At 43.5% G+C, this 8,623-nt stretch overlaps 1 long non-coding RNA gene across 2 annotated transcripts in view; it reads right to left on the reverse strand.

Annotated features, from left to right (window-relative positions):
* LOC125934441 (uncharacterized) overlaps window positions 1-8,469 on the reverse strand; it is a 39,205-nt gene extending 30,736 nt beyond the window's left edge. For both annotated transcript variants that reach the window (XR_007461395.1, XR_007461396.1), the window contains exons 1-2: window positions 8,297-8,469; window positions 6,453-6,555 (exon numbers count right to left, since the gene is read on the reverse strand). This is a non-coding gene — a long non-coding RNA (uncharacterized LOC125934441). The remainder of the gene's footprint in view (window positions 1-6,452; window positions 6,556-8,296) is intronic.
* Window positions 8,470-8,623: the final 154 nt, after the last annotated feature.

Below are 8,623 nucleotides of genomic sequence, written 5' to 3' on the forward strand. Positions count from 1 at the left end.
ATATGCTAACTAACTTGGATGTAAATTTTAAAAAATGAAAGTAAAAATAAATAAATAAATAAATAATAAAAACCCCACACATTTAAAAATTAATTAACTAATTAATCAAATGGAGTTAATTGAGAACATCTATTGTTTAAGATTGTTGTGAGGTTTAAAATCAGAGGATAAATGTAAATCCTTAGCCCAGTACCTGGTACATAGTAGCTATTCCATAAACATTTCTCATCATTGTTACTTGATATTGGTTGAGCCAGTGTTGGCTAGCAAAGCCTCTGGTAATGAATAGGTCTTTTCTCACGTGGGAGCATTGACAATTCTATTAAGCAGGCTGGCCAAGTACCTACCAGCTTGCCTTGTGCCATGGGCTCTGTGGCTGGATGACTGTGGAAGCAGACATTCCAAACAGGGCTTAAGCATTTATGTGGTTCCAGATGAAAATGGCTCCAGTTCAGTTGCTACTGAAAACCAACTCACCTTCTAGCCTTAAGCATCAATGTAAACAAATGAGAAATGAACAAGATAAAAGGACAGACATCCACAGCATGGACAAGATCAGCCTTGTGCTTAAGGACTCAGCTTCTGTAGAGTAAATGGAGAAGTTAAGCTGCTTTTCTGTTAGCTAGTCAATTCAACTAATTGGATATTAATTAAAAATTGACTTTGACAAAAATCTGTTTATGCTATAAAACATCCAAAGCAAGAGTTGGTAAGGCTCATGACATAAGGAAACTTGTGGTCTAATTAATGATGTTAATTCAATCAATCTTAACACTTATTTATTCATTCCCACTGCTGGAATCTTCGCCTGAGCCCCACCTAAGCCACCACCTTACCTTTACCAGGCCTGAGTAAACTTTCTAAAACCTAGTTCTAATCCTGACACTCCCCTGCTTTTAAATCTTTGATGGGTCTCTGTTGTGCTTTGGATTAAGTCCAAACTCTTTAACATGGTTTCCAAGAAACTTTATAATCCGGTTTAAAACCCTCCAATGGTTTTGCATTGCTTTAAGACTGGAATCCAAACCCTTCTCTGTGTTCTACTAGACCTGCATGAACTGGATTCTCTCTCACCTCACCTCCTTTACTCCACTCCAGACACTAGTCATCTTGTTTCACCAATGTGCCTCAGAGCCTTTGCACATACTCTTCTCTCTGCCTGGAACACTCATCCTTAAGTTCTTTGCTTGACTGGCTCCTTCTCACACTTAAATGGAAGTCAACCATTCCCTAATCAACCAATCTTTTACACATTAAAGAGTTAGTTGACTTTCTCATAGCATGTATTGTAAACTGGAATTATCTCACTTCTTTATCTGCAGGCCCCTTGAAAGCAGGAATCCTATCAGCCAAGGTCACTGCAATAGCCTCAGCTTGCAGAATAGTTCCTAGAATCTAGTATGTGCTCAAAATGTTGTTGGTCAAGAATAAATCTCCATTTTCCAGATTTGGAATCTAAAGCTCAGACAACTTAGAGGACTTGCTTAAGTAGTACAGCCAAGTCTGACCAACTTCAAAGTCCATGCTCTAGGCCTGTGAACTACTTGTTACTGGTCCAAGCCTAAGATAGTGACAAACTGGGCCAACATGTAAAACAGTGAAATGCCACCTTCATGGAGTATATCTTGCTAGGAAAAGAGTACCAACTGAACTAAAAACAGTGTGTCAGTCAGTGAGGCAATTGATGTACATTTTGCTGCAAGCTCCCTACCCCACTGGGAGCTAATCCCAGGCAGGGGTCAGCACTGCCCCGTGGGCCACAGTTTGAATGGCATCTAGCCTGGCCACCACATTATACTCTTCACTCTTCCTTATCCCTCATGCAGTGACTTTGTGTGAAGCACACGGTTTGTTCCTGACTCCTTTATCCTCCCATCTGTGGGCTTGTGCACAGGAAGGGTCTGATAATTTGTCTTGTAGATACAGAGAATAGTGAAAAGGTGGGTGGGGTTTTCTTAATCCTGCTTTTCAAAGTAAGTAAAAAAATAATTTTTTGTGGATTATTCCCAGTTTTGGAATGTTCTTAAGGTTCTAAGTTCCTACAAGCTAGCTATTCTTAACGGGTAGTTGGTTAAACTCTGTCAGAGCCCTGATTTCCAAAGTACAACTATGCAAACTATTCTTATCATACACACTGGCCTCATAGCCTAAGGCAGTGACAGCCTTAAAAATCCTATGATGAAGGGCCTGTCCTTATGTGCTCTTAGTGTCTTGTTTCATTGGTACAGAGCTTGCTAACCAGAGTCTGCCCCCATTCTCCATCAGTATGGGCTTTCTACCATGCTAATCTCACCAAATAACACCCCCTACACACACACACACACACACACACACACACACACACACACACACACAAATGCCCCATGCCAACACAGCATGCCAGTAGGGAAGGCTTTTACATTCATTCAAATAGTCAGTGAGAGCTTTCTATGGGCCAGTAACTGTGTTAAGAGTTGAGGATTAAAGACCAGAGTCCTTGCCTTCTAGGAGCTTTCTAAGCTGAATGAGGACATCAGACTAAATGTGACATAAATAGTCTCATGATGAATGCTATGAACAAAGTACTCACGTTTTACAAGGTCAACAGACACCCTAATGCAGTCAGCTTGAGTGCGCTAGTAAGAGAAGAAGGGACATTTACACTGAGGCTCAAATATAAGCATGAATGCTTTGTTTCTCTAATAGTTCCCAGTAAGGCCACACTTTTGCTCCCATATGATAGGTACTATGTTAAGCACTTCAGATGCAGGAAGTCATTTCATCTTTACAAAGGCACGGGAGCCTTTTTTATCCTCATTTTATAGATGAGGAGACCAAGACATAAAGAGGTAAAATTACCACTCCAAAGTTGCACAACCAACCAAAGATCAAAACCTAATTCTGCCTAATTGTGATGCCTAGCTTTTACCATTAAACTCTACTCTAACCTGGTCAAAGCCTTGATAAATACAGTCTTACAGGTGTCCTAGGCCCAGGAAGAGGCCCAGCTGTAATTAGAGGTGCCCCTGATTAAACACAATGTTAGGAAGTACAGGATGGCTCCCAGGTCATACTCTCTTCAGTATTAACCCCATAAAGGACAATGATTCACTCCTGCTAAACTGCCTTCATTGCCAATACTTACTGGTTCTTAGAAGTTTCTAGAAGGCTGAGAGTTTCCAGGTTGCATTTGAAGGTCTTGGACCCAAACTCATCCAATTTATTTATTTGTGAGCCACTATTCTGGGTTAGCCCCCATGCTAAGCTTGGGGATACCAAAAAGAATAAGTCACGGTCCTAGACTTGAAAGAGTTCATTTGGTAAGTAAAGGCATCATTATATTACTATGCAAAGAATGGCAAGGAGCAGCTTGTGCTGGGACCAGAAGTAGCATGAAGGAAAAGAAGTCTTTCCAGAGGAGGTGGGGATTTCTGGGCTGGGTTTTAAAGTATGAATAGGTGCTCAATGGGAACTCAAGAAGAGAGTCTTCCACATGCAAAAGGGGTGACAGCATCAGGCAGTACAATGTACTCCATTTGCTAGAAGCAGCTTTTATCTTATCAAAGCATATATAATGAGGGTGCACAAATACAAGGGAAGCAGCTAAAGAAGTTTACACCAGCCAATCATAATGTGTCTTATATCTCAGGCTAAGGGGCTGGATTTCATCCTGAAGACAACACTGGGGGAGAGCCATGGTTCTAAGCCCTGGAAATGGTACGGTCCAGTTCGCTTTTGAGAAAACTCACTCTGGCATCAGTAAGGAAGGTAGATGGAAAAAAGCCAGTCAAGAGGCAGAAAGAGCCTTTAAGAGTAGACATGGGAGATGTGGACGCTGGTGCTCAGATGAGAGTGGTGAGGTTGGATAGAAGTAACAGACATGAAGACAGCAGCGAGAGGACTTAGTGACTGGTCAGATGTGGGCTGGGAAGGGGCGAGAAGAGTCCAGGATGACTCCCAGATTTCTGTGTTGGCAAGTGGGTGGATGCTGGCACCACCAGCTGAGACAGGGCCTTTAGGAAAGTGAGAAGGCAGGAGAAGAGGGGGAGGAGGATGATGAGATCATATCTGGACTTGTTAGGTTAAAGTGCCAGAAAGCAGGGCTCAGTGGTCCGAGTGGAGCTCCAGAGGATCTTCCCTGTCCCCACAAGGAATGTCCAAGGGAACTCATCCCCGGGCAGGGCAGAGGTATGTGACACCCCAGTTGGGAGCCTCTATGATACAAACCACCAAGTGTTCAAACATGCTGACCACTATGACAAAACATGGACTGCATCCCCAATTTCAGGAGAGGAAGGTCCTGGAGGACCAACAAGGCCAAGGCAGAACCCTTGACTTCCCATTTACTTATTCCCCATGCTCCTTGGCAAGTGACACTACCACACCCTAAAACCTGTCCTCTTACCTCCCTTTCCTTCCCCTAATCCACTTCGCTAGCTCTGTATCTCAAACAGCCCTATCACTCCTGATCTCTGTCCCACTTTATCTTCATAGCATTTATACTTTCTAAAATATTATGGTTAACCAATGAGACAAGAGTCTACTTGTTTACTATCTAGGTCCCCTTTGAAATGTAGACTCCAGGAGGGCAGGACTTTGTCCTGTTCTTAACCATACCCCCAAAACCTAGAATGTTAACTGGCACACTATAGGAGCTCAGTAAGCAGTTGTTAAATGAAGTTCTCATCCCAGAACTTCTCTCCCTCTCTGCTGCCACCACACTGATTCAAGTTCTCACACACTTCCCAGAGTGTTCCTGGAGCCCCTTAGACATGTTGACTGCTTGCATGTGGGCCAGGAGGGCGAGGGAGGAGCCTTTCCATTTCCAAGTCATGGAACCTCTCCAATCTATCCATTCTCCACATTGTAGCCAGAGTGGCTTTCTAAAATCACAGATCATGTCAATCTCCCACTTGAAAATTTCCAGGGGTCCTCAAGGTCCAGCATGCTCACCTCTCCAACTGTACCTCCAATCACTTTACTCCACTTTACTCTTTACTGCCCATACTCTGCTCTGTTCCTCAAGCCAAACCTACCTCCAGTGCCAGTCACACCTCTGTCTTCCCCAGAAATCTGCAAGGATTCCAGTTCATACACTACCTCCTTGGAGAAGCCTTCCCTGACCATCCAAACTAAAATAGAGCCCTCCTTCTCTGCCCTCACACATCCACCTGATTTCCTTCACATCACTCACCACAGCCTATTCTTGTTCACTGATTTGTTAACTTGATTATTATTTCTCTCTTTTTCACTTCTCTCTTCTCCTAGCATGTATTCCAGTGCCTAGAACATAGTTAAATCTCAGTTAACATTTGCTGGATAAAATTGTGTTTCCATTGTCATGATGGTGATGCTTATAGTAATGATGCCCTCCCACAGTGAGATGCTGGTTTGAGTTTGTGGAGCCAAGGTCTGACTGGAGCATGTTCTTGACCATTTAATTAGAGATAGAATCCACTGTTACAAGCTTGGTCTGGGCTTTGAAGCCAAGGTGTATGTGTGTGTGTTTACTTTGTGCCAGGAGACCTCATCAGCATCATTAGGTATGATCTACCACCTATCTCCATTGACACATACTCAGCAAAAGCAAAATGAGGATGTGTCCATTCTCCTCTATTCCTCTGCAAGATAGGGTGAATTTATTGTGTGTGATAAGCTATAAATATTGAAACAGGAACACAGTCTCTTGGCCCCTTAGATACTCTCCCCAACTCTCACACTCACCCTGCTGGGAGGGGTTTTACGACATGATAGAGAAGAGAGAAAATGCAGTTAACCAAACAGTACTGGAGGGAGGGATGGGGCTGATAGTCAATAGGGGATGCAGAAGAAAGTTTCTGGCCAAAAACTGAAGCAGGATAACCTGTCAGTTTCAATACCACTGGAACAAAACTTAAAGGAAAATGCAGTTGAACACATCTCATAATGTTCCTGAAAAAGAGACATATTTTAGTGAACCTCAAAAATCAGAGACAGAAGAAACCTCAATTGTTTCATTTTAAAGATGGGTAATCTGAAACCTAGAGAGGAAACAGGACTTTCCCAGGACCACACTGAAATTCAGTGGCTGATCGGGGTGCTTGGGTGGCTCAGTTGGTTGATCGTCCGACTTCAGCTCAGGTCATGATCTCACAGTCCGTGAGTTCGAGCCACACGTTGGGCTCTGTGCTGTTAGTTCAGAGCCTGGAGCTTGCATCAGATTCTATGTCTCCCTCTCTCTCTGCCCCTCCCCCACTAATGCTGTGTCTCTTTCTCTCTCAAAAAATAAATGTTAAAAAAAATTTTTTTTAAAAAGAAGAAGAAATTCCATGGCTGAGCTGAGACTAGAATTCTCACTGTTCAAAGTTCAGTAGTTTTCTGGGACACAGCATCACCAGTGTAAGCCTAACTTAGCTAAATTGAACTAAGTCATCCACATGTACACTCGTCTCTGTGGCCACGGAAACTAGCAAAAGCTTGTGTCCAAAACTCACCCAAATTCTTATGGCTTCTCATTTTAGCTCTCCTTCCTCTTGGTCCTTGGCCAGCCTATCACAAGACACACATATCACTTCCCTTCTGACTCCCAAGCTGATGCTGTCAAAAAAAAGCAGGAAATAACTGAAAGATATATGCTGGTAGAGAACAGGGTATGTACATTTTTACAAAACCAGCGGGTGAATCATATTAGATACTGAACACTCTTTGAAGCCATGTCTGATCAGAAATCATGATTCTCACCCAATAAAATTGTGGGCAAACAGGACCATTTAAGAATATCTACAGCTCCATACGGGATGGAATGACAAGAGGGAAAAAAAGAGGAAAAGAAGGTTAAGTCTACCACTCATGGTTCAGAGATCAGGTCAGATATCGGGAGCTCAGAAAAATGTTTCTATAAAAAATATAAATAAAATTATATTTCTAAACGACAAATGTGAAAACTGGGGTCAAAAAAACAAAAAATAAGGAACCACAAAGTACCAATTAAACTTGAGGTCCAATCCCAAATAATTACTTTAGGCAAACAGTGTAGATAATCTTTCTTCATCTTTACAATAAGGATAACAACAGCAATCATAGATGTAGTCATCGCTTACAGATCACTACCCATATGACAGGCAGTGAGTTAACTACTTTATATATCCCTTCTTTCATCTAACCCTCATCTAATCCAACCCCAAGGAACATAGACATCATTATTTCCAATGAGACTCAGACAGATGAAGTAATTTGCCCAAATTTATTGCCAAGGTATAGGACCAAGATGTACATTCAAGTCTGCAGTTCTTAATCATTATATTTCAAAAGGTGGTTGTGAGGATTACATTTAAATTAAATTAAATTAAATTAATTAATGTATTTATTCTTATTTGAGAGAGAGAAAAGGCACGGGGGGGGGGGGCGGGGAGAGACAGAGAGAGAGAGAGAATCATAAGCAGGCTCCATAGCAAAGCGACACGAGGGCCTGATTCCAGGACCCAGGGAACATGACCTGAGCTGAAATCAAGAGTGGGATGCTCAACCAACTGAGCCACCCAGGCACCCCTAAATTAAAATTTTAAAAGTAAGCTCTCAGTACTTGCTCCCTGGTAGTTTGTGTCCCTTCCTGTCCATATTTACGATCCTTGTCTCATCCTCCATAAGAGAGGGGCAATAAAGCTCAATCATCCATTGCCAACTCTCAGACCATCTGTTGCCAAAGTCACTGAATTCCTGGTCAGCTTACTGGCGGACAGAGGTGGAGGGGAGGCCAGGAAAAGATGCTCAATGCCATCCCTTCCTGTTCCAGCTAGAAGACTCAGGAAATAGGGGGCATTGAGAAAGGGGTCTCTGGCTTTGCTGTGAGAACTGGAAAATCTAATTTTCTTCTCTGGAAATTTCCCCCTTTGGAAAGAGGAAGCTGGACTGCAGGGCCCCTGAAGGGACCACGGAACTGTGGCAAAGAGCACGTGTTTCCCAATTTATTTAACTCCTCAGGTCCCACCCCATCTTCAAAATGGTAGATAATAAAATAATTGTAGGCAGTTTACAAGGTTGCTCAATCGAACTAAATAATTCCACAAAAAGTGCTTAGCAGAGTGCCTAGGACATGGTACGCATTCCATAAATATTAATTATTATTTTTATTGCTATTATTAGTATTCCAACCCCATAACATTTGAGGTGTCTCTTAAGCCAGAGGGTCCCGTTGTGAATGACTTTAATTTACAAATGCATTCAACGGTCTGCCTAAAGAGCGGCTCTACAGCCCTGTGTTTAGTGCTTTCCACCGCCCAATGACCAGGTTTTCTACCTCCAGGGGAAGGCTGCGACTTACAGACAGCCATGACAGTACCTGCACAGACATAGTACCCTTCCCCTTCTTTTCCAGCCGCGGGGTGAAGCCTGAGCCCCAGACTTTCGCAGCCCGCCCAACTCAGCCACCATTGGTCGCCTCCTCGCTGGCGTGATTAAGGCCCCGCCCCTTCTCTCTGGGACCACGCTGAGGCGACCTCCGGAAGCGGAGGGGCCTCAGAGGAGGGACGGCGATGCAGCCTGGGCTTCGTAGTCCGACTGGAAAGCTGCAGCCAGAGACCGGGGCATCGCGACCCGGAGAACTACCATCCCCAGCAGCCGGCGGAGAGAGGAGGGGCTGGCGTCACGTGGGTGCTCGGCCTGGGCG

Source organism: Panthera uncia (genome assembly GCF_023721935.1).
Source record: "Panthera uncia isolate 11264 chromosome A1 unlocalized genomic scaffold, Puncia_PCG_1.0 HiC_scaffold_17, whole genome shotgun sequence".
Taxonomy (NCBI): domain Eukaryota; kingdom Metazoa; phylum Chordata; class Mammalia; order Carnivora; family Felidae; genus Panthera; species Panthera uncia.